Source organism: Apostichopus japonicus, chromosome 9, assembly GCF_037975245.1.
Source record: "Apostichopus japonicus isolate 1M-3 chromosome 9, ASM3797524v1, whole genome shotgun sequence".
In the NCBI taxonomy this organism is placed as follows: domain Eukaryota; kingdom Metazoa; phylum Echinodermata; class Holothuroidea; order Aspidochirotida; family Stichopodidae; genus Apostichopus; species Apostichopus japonicus.
Window position 1 is genome coordinate 12114342 of NC_092569.1, and position 9556 is coordinate 12123897.

General features: G+C 38.0%; 1 long non-coding RNA gene across 1 annotated transcript; it reads left to right on the forward strand.

Moving 5' to 3' along the window:
• Positions 1-680: 680 nt before the first annotated feature.
• LOC139974084 (uncharacterized) lies at positions 681-3923 on the forward strand. The gene is made up of 2 exons (XR_011795387.1): positions 681-1942; positions 3138-3923. It is a non-coding gene; the product is annotated as an uncharacterized lncRNA (long non-coding RNA).
• Positions 3924-9556: the final 5633 nt, after the last annotated feature.

Sequence of the window (9556 nt, forward strand, 5' to 3'; positions counted from 1 at the left end):
AATTATCAACGGAAAAAAAGTACTGGAGCTGTTTGCTTGGAGAGAAAAAAATAAAATTATCTACATATAATCAAATAAAATGAAGCGACAATTAAATTTGCCGCGCGATATAGAGAGTATGAATGGAGACCGTTGAGCTATAGACAGATTCCGTTCTCTGCTCTTTTTTCTTTTTCTTGATTTTTGATGAAAATAATGCTTGCTCCAGTTTACATCACTCCACTGTAGAAGAATGAGAAGAAAATGAAGAAGAAGAAGAAGAAGATGAAGAAGAAGAAGAAGAAGAAGAAGAAGATGAAGAAAGAGCCACATGCATGCACTTTATAAGCTAACATGATCATTTCAACTTTGGTAGAAAATTATTAAGAACAGGAGAGAATAAGGGATCGGTGGTCTTATAATTGGCGGCGTACATTAAAGGGGAAAATATCCAAATGTCTTCAAACAGAGTAGCCTTTGTAGTAGTTGGGATTCAATTGTTTAATTTCATTCGAATCAGAAATCTGACCATTGAAAACCTCTATTGATGGTTGGCAAATTCTAAAATTCTAAATTAAGCGAATAAAATAAAATGATTTTTTTTTTCTGACATTTAGTTGGGTTTGTTTAAATTTAAATTTAATTTACTATAAAATTGAAAGTAGGGTGGCGGCATTTATAATTTGACGTCTCTGGTTCAGTGGCGGCGGAACCGGGGGGGCTTGGGGGGGCTCAGCCCCCCCAATGAAAAAGTTGAGGGGGCAAATGCATGATAAGCCCCCCCAATATTTACCAAGGCTCCGAAACGTGCATCTGCCCATTTTTCAATGCATACTTGTCGATCTATCCGATGCACACGTATACTATATAGGTGTAATAATTTTAGTAATTGCTGGGGGACCCTCGGCCCGTCCCCTAGCTATAGACCACATTGTCACCCCAACCGCGTCTTCACGCCCCGTGAAAAGTGGAAGCAGTGAGTGTGAGTACCGGTAAGCGTAACACAACTTCGTCTATTAGGCCAATGACTTGCCTCATTTCAGCCAGTTCTCCAACATCCCCTTACTTAGTGGAGGAGCGTCTATATATACAGTCAGGGGGCGGATGCCCCCCCCCCCTGACGGACTCAAATGGACTGCTGGCGCCCTTTTCAGCTTTTCACTACTTTTTACTTATTCGCGATTATTGACTATTTTATTGCGCTCTCATATACCTATTGACATTTGTCATATTCTGTTGGTGTAATTTTCCGACAAAATGGCGACGACACCTATTTATTCTCCGTTTATCTGCAAATTAGCAAGGCCCGGAAAGGGTCATTTCCTGCAATCTAGGGAGTATCTTTACTCAAAAATTTCCTGTAAGCTCCGCGCCAACCTATGGTGGCGCTCCGCTTAGATAGTGTCGAAAGCGCCTCTATAGACCATTCTTGCCCCCCCCCCTGACCAATACCCCTAGCTCCGCCACTGCCCTTACTACATCAAAAACGCCTTTGCGAGTACACTACGAGTAATAGCAACTCTCTTAAAACACCAACGAATATACAAATTACAATGTTTTTACAGACTTTAACGTGCAATCTGAGAAATTGCAGGCTTGAGACCCATATTTTAGGGCTAGGTATTCGCAGCATAAAACACTCGGGAAGTGCCGTTTCCGGCCATCTGGGGGTTTGAAAAACCCAAAATTTTCTTGTACGCTCCGCGCCAACCGATGGTGGCGCTCCGCTTAGATAGTCTCCAGAGCCGTATATAGAGAGAGTTTGGCCAACTGGCGATTTGTGACGTCACACGCAAACCATGGGCATCAAAATAGGTCCAGTTGTCGTTACCAGTTGCGCGAAACACGAAAAACACCACACACAATATATAGCAACTTTGCACACTGTGCTCGTTGCGAACAAACGAAGCGACTCAGAATGTCAGATTTTGACAGGCATACGACGGAACAAAATGGATATCAGGTAATGAATTAGAGTATGCGTTAGTTAATGACATTTACGTTTATCTTCACACCTGAAATGCATAGAAAACTAGCTGAAAACCTGTCATTACACTTGTTTTATTTTACGCCTCATACAACTAGTCCTACTTTAGTCATACAAACGAAAAGCACACATCACAGTCCTGGCTAGGCTAGATTACAGACGCACAACTATAGCATCAGGCCTACATTAATAGATCCTTCAATTAAATAAAGTAGGCCTACACATAAAATGACAATTTATGCTTCACTGATCTTTTCAGGTTTGCCAAAAAGTAGTTGTACCAGAGGTCATTGTATTAAACTCCAGAAGTTACATAGTAGGATTAATATTCGGCATAACTTTTTCTCTAAAGTCTAATACAACTTATACAAGGGTTGTGAATGGATGGAATGGTTTGCCTGAGAAGGTTGAATTGCAAGTAGTGTGAATGGGTTTAAGAATACTTTGGATGAGTACATTAAGCATTGTAATTGGGTATGACATTTGATGTCCTCGGTTTTATTCCTCTCATATAGCCTTAGGGTCCTTAATGGGGACTTGAATGTCTCTCCTGGTCTTTTTTTCTACTAAACTAAACTCTATACTTGAGTGTAGGAGTTAGCAATAGTTGGGAGTCTGTGGGCAAACCTAAGAATGATATTGTGGTGTTAATTTCTCAGGAATGTAGTACTAGGCTATAGTAGGTGCAACAGATTGAATGGGTCTGTCGAGAAAAAAAAAACCTGCAACAACTGAATACTGGTGTATGTTGTAGCTTATGTATTTTCCATTAACATATATACTATACGTTCATGTCCTTAATAAGGTTTCATGGATCACACTGACATAGTGTGCCTACTTGTCAGTGTTGTCAACTGAGCACAGGGCTGATGACATCATTCAGTTTGTTATTATGCAGACAGCAAATGGCCATAATGATAATTATTAATTGTTACTTATTCTTCACACTGCCTTTACTGGCCTTACCTGAACAGTGATGTATAAAAATGCAAGAAGTCGTTAAGCTTTTCATTTAAGAATCGTTTCAGCCTGTCCTTTTTCAAACATATGATTGGCAGGTTTCCACGTTACATAGCGTATCAAAATGGAGCTGTTCTGTAAAGCAAGAAAATCACACATATGCATGCATACAAACACACTCATATATAACAATTTCTGAATATCTTTTCAGCTGCCCAAAGGTACTGGAATGCAAGCTCTGTTGGGTGAATTAAAAAACCCTCATTGTACTCTTTTATCATGGTCAGCGTAGCTGGAACCAGCAATGATGGTGATGTGGATTTGACAGTACCTAGACAAGAATTCAATAGCTGCTTTGTGTTGAAGTGGGTTCAACTTGCTCAAGGCCATGACAGGATGACGACTAGACATTAGGATGAATTATCTGTTGCAGAGCTCTATAAACCAGGCAGTTGTTAAAACATCCATTGGGTGACCCTCACAGTCTACCAGGCACTGCATCGCAGAAGCAAAATGAAGTGTGTGTTATACCTTCATCTTATGAGAGTGGAATGGTATCAGTGTGGCCTCTGTCAATTTGGCTTCAAGTCTTTGTTTTCTTGAAAGCTGAGAAGATCTTTCATTGGTTTCACACTGACCTCTGTACTTGACAATTCATGTGTATTTGCCAGCTCAGGAGGAAGCCAGATTTTAATTACATTAACCAATGCTGACTTTTTTTTGGACATGTGGTACATCTGCAAGGAGGTGACGGAAGCAGTTGGAGTTGCATGGATGTGGAATCTTGTTGATAGTCTGGCAGTCTTATCCACAGATTATCCCAAAGCTTCTCCACATTGCCACATTCAGAACTTATTACATTGATAAACTTGAAAATTGCAGGAATCTAACGAAGCACCCATCAAGGGAATTTGTTTGTATAATTATTGAAAGCTGTGACCTTCTGATGTGACAGACTAATGTGAAATAAAGGGCAGTAGATTACCTTGTAAATGAACCTTGTTATTGTTTGATTGTATCTAATGTTTGCAAAATTTTAAGTTGCATGCTACCAATTGAAACATAATTCTATCTCTATTAATGGGATATAAATACTTCTCCTTAAAGGGTGTGGAGACTCCCGCACAAAGAAACGTCTCATGCCGGTTATCTGACCTAGTTTCGAATGCGGTGTAACAGAAGTGTTAGACACCACCATTGATCCCAGAAAATACACATACAGCTTGCTACCATCTGTAAATAGACATAAGTGTACAGTCAATACAAACATCACAGTCAATACCCACAACACAGTGCACATAGCAGCGTGGACATCTCAGGTCTAGATAAAAGATAACAAGGTATCAGGTTTCATTACTGTCTGCATTTTGTAGCGACACAAAAAAAACTTCACTTGCAAGCAACGGAAAGTAAACTTTTTCAGAGCGCGGCATGCGGTTTAGGGCAAGTCTTCAATACATTTAAATATACTGCATCGGTTGTTGTCACTTGATCATTTGCTTGTGTGTGAGCTTAACAGCTTAAATAATAAGTAAAAAAATAATAAAAACTTTCAAATTGCCAGATATTTACTTACTCAAAATCATTATCCAATCATGATTTGTTGCTATCCTTGAGTCCATTATTCAGATGATGAGGCAGATTCCCTTCAACTCTCCATGATGAAGGTAAAACCTTATATCTTAACCAACTGCCATTGAGTGTCCATTTGAAAGTTTCAAACACACAAGTGCATTGATTAAAACAAAGACTTTATTGCTGTGGTTGCAGGAACTGGATTTCAGTCTAGTAGTCACTCACCAGGTTTGTCATTATCACAGTCTGCTAACTGTGGCTTTTTATGTTAGGAGTTTTTCTTCAGAGCACATGTCACCTTTGATTTGTAAAAAAAGTCCTGAAATTCAGGGAGTTAAAATTTACTGTCTAAAGATAATTTAAAAAGATATTTTTTAACTTCAATCATCAATGTGGGTGTCAATTAAGGGAATAAGGAGGTACTGATGCAACTTTGATAAATGATAGTTGACTGCATCCAAATTAAACCAAGGCCTAGGCTATACTTTTGAAGAAGAAAAAATTAGGCTGAATTCATGTTAGCCTAAAAAGGCTAGGCCAATGCTGACAATTAACACAAACCAAGATCATTTAACCATTTGGGCACTTGTTTATGGCATACTAAAAGGGTCTATATAATTAGGCCTGTATGTGTACACAACCCACAAGTTGCCAATGAGTATAGACCTAGCCTAACTAGTTTAGGCCTAGGCTACTTTGTTTTCCTTAGACCTACATGTAGTTGAATTGGGCCTTATACTGTGCCATATTATGTAATGTGCTATAACAGTTGTAGTAATAGCAAGAATGGTCCAGGTCTAACTAAGCCCAGGCTTAACTTATGCTTCGGGCTTAACTAAGGATTAGGGCTTTACGTGATGCCTAGAGGCTAGCCCACCCTTTTACATTAAACTAAAAGTGATACTTTTTTAGGCTAGGCATAGCCTAGGCATACAATAACTAGGAATTAGGATAACTATATGTGCGACTGAAACTGCCATGCCTATGATTAGGAGAGCTGGCATAATGAAATCGAATTTGTGGATCGTAAAACGAGAGAGAATAGCCATGCATGTAATTACAGAAACCAGTCTGAACGTAAAATTCTCGCATTGCTTGTACATTACTCGTATTACACTAGGGCCTATGGCTAGTATGGGCCTAGGCTACACAGACTGTTTTTCACTAGATCTCCATCTTGTTCTTTCTACTTCCAAAAATTCCTCTTCTTTTATGGTCAGTCGGATAATCAAACAACAATATCCATGTTCTGACCGATTGCAGCATCCCCAGCACCATTTCTTTCATAATTTCGTACTTTTTTCGTGTACACAAACGATAGTCTATACACTGTGAGTATGCGTGTCGTCTGCTATAAAGTTTTCAAGTGGACCTATTTTACCACCCTGTGTGGGCGTTTTCCCTCTCGACCAATCCAAATCGGTTACATGGTTGGCCAAACTCTCTCTATATACGGCTCTGATAGTCTCCACACATTAGCCCCCCCAATAATTTTTCCGTTCCGCCGCGCCTGCTCTGGTTATGGGCGATGCTGTGGACAGAGTTGTAGAAGATTAACTCAATGTATCACTTAACCAGAACTAGAGTATAGTGTATAACGCGCGCCTGAGAAGTTAACCAACGTCGCAAAATTGTCTTATCTGCAGGATCTAGTACCGCATTCTTTGTTATGGTTTGCATGTTGAAGAGGATGAAATAAACTAGGTTTAAAAAAAATCGTGCGGATTGAAGGTGATTTAAGTAATTGTAGAAATTCCTGAGTGAAACAGGGAATGTCTGAAACGAGAACTGGCAGATTGGTTGGGGAGTAATATGCTAAATTTCGACTTCTTCTAGCTCAAACTTTAAATGGTCATGGAGGGATAAATTCGAATGTACTATGATGCGCTAGCCCGATCATGCCAACAACTATATCATATGGTTGGGGGGGGGGGGGGGGTATAGGACATATCAGTTGATAACGACATTTTAAGCTGAAGAATTTAGTGTGTAAGTCAATGGAGCACTTTATTACTTAGTTACACCAATCAGTCATATTCAGCAATTTCAGCTTATATTTCCAAGTTCATATCCGACCAAATTTGTACATATCTTTACATAGCCTATAGATGTAACATAATTATAACGTATTGAGCAATTGGCTGTGATTTTACATTTATTGACTGCAACGTTAGTTTATAACGTCATACCAGATCTTCAAAAGGTTGATAAAAATGTCTTGCTCTTTATATTATTATATTTCTCCAATGTGGACGAATATGCAAACAACACTAAATCACACAGTGGTATGCCTATTTGTCTATCCTATACAAATCTGGGCGTGGTTGTTATTACTATGTTCTGTTTTTTAAGGGTATATCTATATACCATCTGTATTGAATTCTTTCGAATACGGTACCTTATCATGTGTGGACGAATACTGTTTTTTTCTAAATTAAATAATTAAATAATTAAAAAAAAATATATATTTAGTTTCTTGTGGACGAATACTGTTACATAGTCTAGGTGATGGGGTCAATCACACGGAAAGTATATGAATGTATTAAGGCGTCGGTATATATGCAACTGACAAGCTTATAGAGTAAACTTAACCTGATAAATAATTGTCACGTGACGGAATTACACCAATTAGAGAAATCAGCTGCAAATACATGCATTAATAAATCAATCACAACCCTTCATTCTGAGTCAGTGGCGTGCGCAAATGTAGGCCGAACCATGCCCCCTCCCCACCCCTCGCTCCCTCACCTTATTCGTCAGTCCGGAGACAACTTTCAACAGTCAGCCAGGGTACAATGAGACCACTACCCCGACGCACCTGCCCTCATCCCTATACCAAAATCAGTGGTGATGGGTATACTAATTTGCCCCTCCCTTCCCCTCCCTCTCAAACACACCATTGCAGTCTTGTGCCGCAAGTTACTGACCAGATATATAGTAAATGTGAAGATGTTTTAATTATTTTGGATTTTTATAATTTATGAATCTCTTCAGGTTTACAAATAAATATAGGGCGATAAAGTAAGGTCAGCAGAGATCGAATATCTTTTTTCTTCTTATTTGTCATAACATTTGAATTATTGGATATTATTTTGAAGAGTAACGAGATTTCGCTCTTAGAAAACATTTTTTATTTCATTCATTTTATTTTGTCTACACATAATAATACAGATGGTAATGATAAACAGAAACCACTAGATATAGTATTTGGAAATATTAGGTCTCAAGTAATAGATCATATGCTTGATGGATGACTTGAACAAGTCTAGATATGACATCATAACGCTATAAGTGTTGGAGACATTCTTTTCTCTATTAACTGCCATGTGATCGTGTTCCCTAGTTGAGGGGGCAATGTCTAAATTGTATTGCTACAGTGATACAGTTTCTAACATGACCACAATTACTGACATTGCTTTTATGTAGGGGCCTAATCTCACCATTGATATATGTTTCCATCTCCGATAGGTACTTTTTTTTTAAATAAAGCAATTAACTACCAGTTTCAAATACACCCTCATTTTCAGTTTTTTTTTTTATGTAAGGAGAAACATTTAGGAAAGATTTACTTGCGTGGAATGTTTCTTGACTTACCAGTAAAACAACATCGTTTTGATATTGATAAGTTGTTAAGTCAAGCCGTTCTCCTTTCGTCACGTGTTTCATTTTAAAGAAAAATTCTGAAAGGTTTGAAGTTTTTAAAGTGCTATTTGCATGTGTTTAATATTTCTATATGAAAATTGTAAGGGCGACGGAATGTTGAGAACTTTTTGGGTACAGAATCTAGGGAGGGTCACTTTATTTGATAAATAACAATCTTAATTTGAGAGAAAAACGATGTGGCTTTGGAAAAATTGTTTTGGGAGTTTGCCGAGGAATGTCTATACAGCGACACAGACTCAAGCTTGGATTTACATTTTTCTTATGGGTTATGACAACTTTCCAGTTTCACCCCAAAACTGGGCAACGTAAATCTTACAAAAATTAATGTTAACGCTGTTCTCCGTTGCGCTCTTAAAAAATAGAGGAACTTCAAAGTTTTACGTTCTATAATTAGAGGGCGTAATTGCAAAATTCATTCTATCAACTATATCGACTAGCAAGTTGGGAACAATTTTATAAATGCTAGCTTTTGATTCATAACCATGCTTCAAAGCAATTATACTAACGGTACGAGCAATTCGGAAACTTTATTACATATACACATGATATTGATAATGCTAATACTATTAGTACAAGGGGCTCTAAAACTGGAGACAAAATGAACGACAGGAGACATCTTACAGACAATTTCATTTATTTATAACTCTCTGAGAATATTTTGCTTTAAGGAACAGTTATTAATGCCGCTGTAGTAATATTTCAAGCATATATTTACTGTAGTCAGACGGTTCTGTTCTTCCCGCAAATCATATCTCTCTCAAGGCCTAGGTGTGTCCTTAAAAAAAAAAAAAACTCTTAACATCACTCCATGAGTCGGCAACTCTCTAGCAGAGAAATGGCTGACACTGAGTCATGAATCCTTACTATATTTCTGCTGTATTACTGCAATTTCATTTTCAAAGCAATCCTTTTACTGAATGTTATTTTCATTACTTCAGTACTACATTGTCAAAATGAAGTGATTAATGAAACCGTAAGTGAACATTTTCAGTACATGAGAACTGGTTGTGTTTAAATATAAATGTAATGCGGAAGAGCGCCACTAATAATGACGTTCACTACATCGCGGCAAGGAAACGGGACCAGAGCGAACAAGCACGAGCACTTGAGTCGGTAATAGTGCAATCGTTATATTATTTGCTCGGAAACATTCCCAGCTATTTAAATGTCAGGGCTGAAGTTCATCAGAGCTGTGTACATTAAACTATTGAGTTTTCAACAGATTAAATATTGTGTTTTGTTTATATTATGAACTGGGCTACCTCTGCCTTTATTAGTTCTGCAACAATTTAAAGTCTCAATGTGTGTTTGCTGAACTTAAACTTCGACCTTTCCAGCTTACTGCCCTAAAAGCTCAGAGAAAATGACACCATTCTATGCAATTTTCATGTC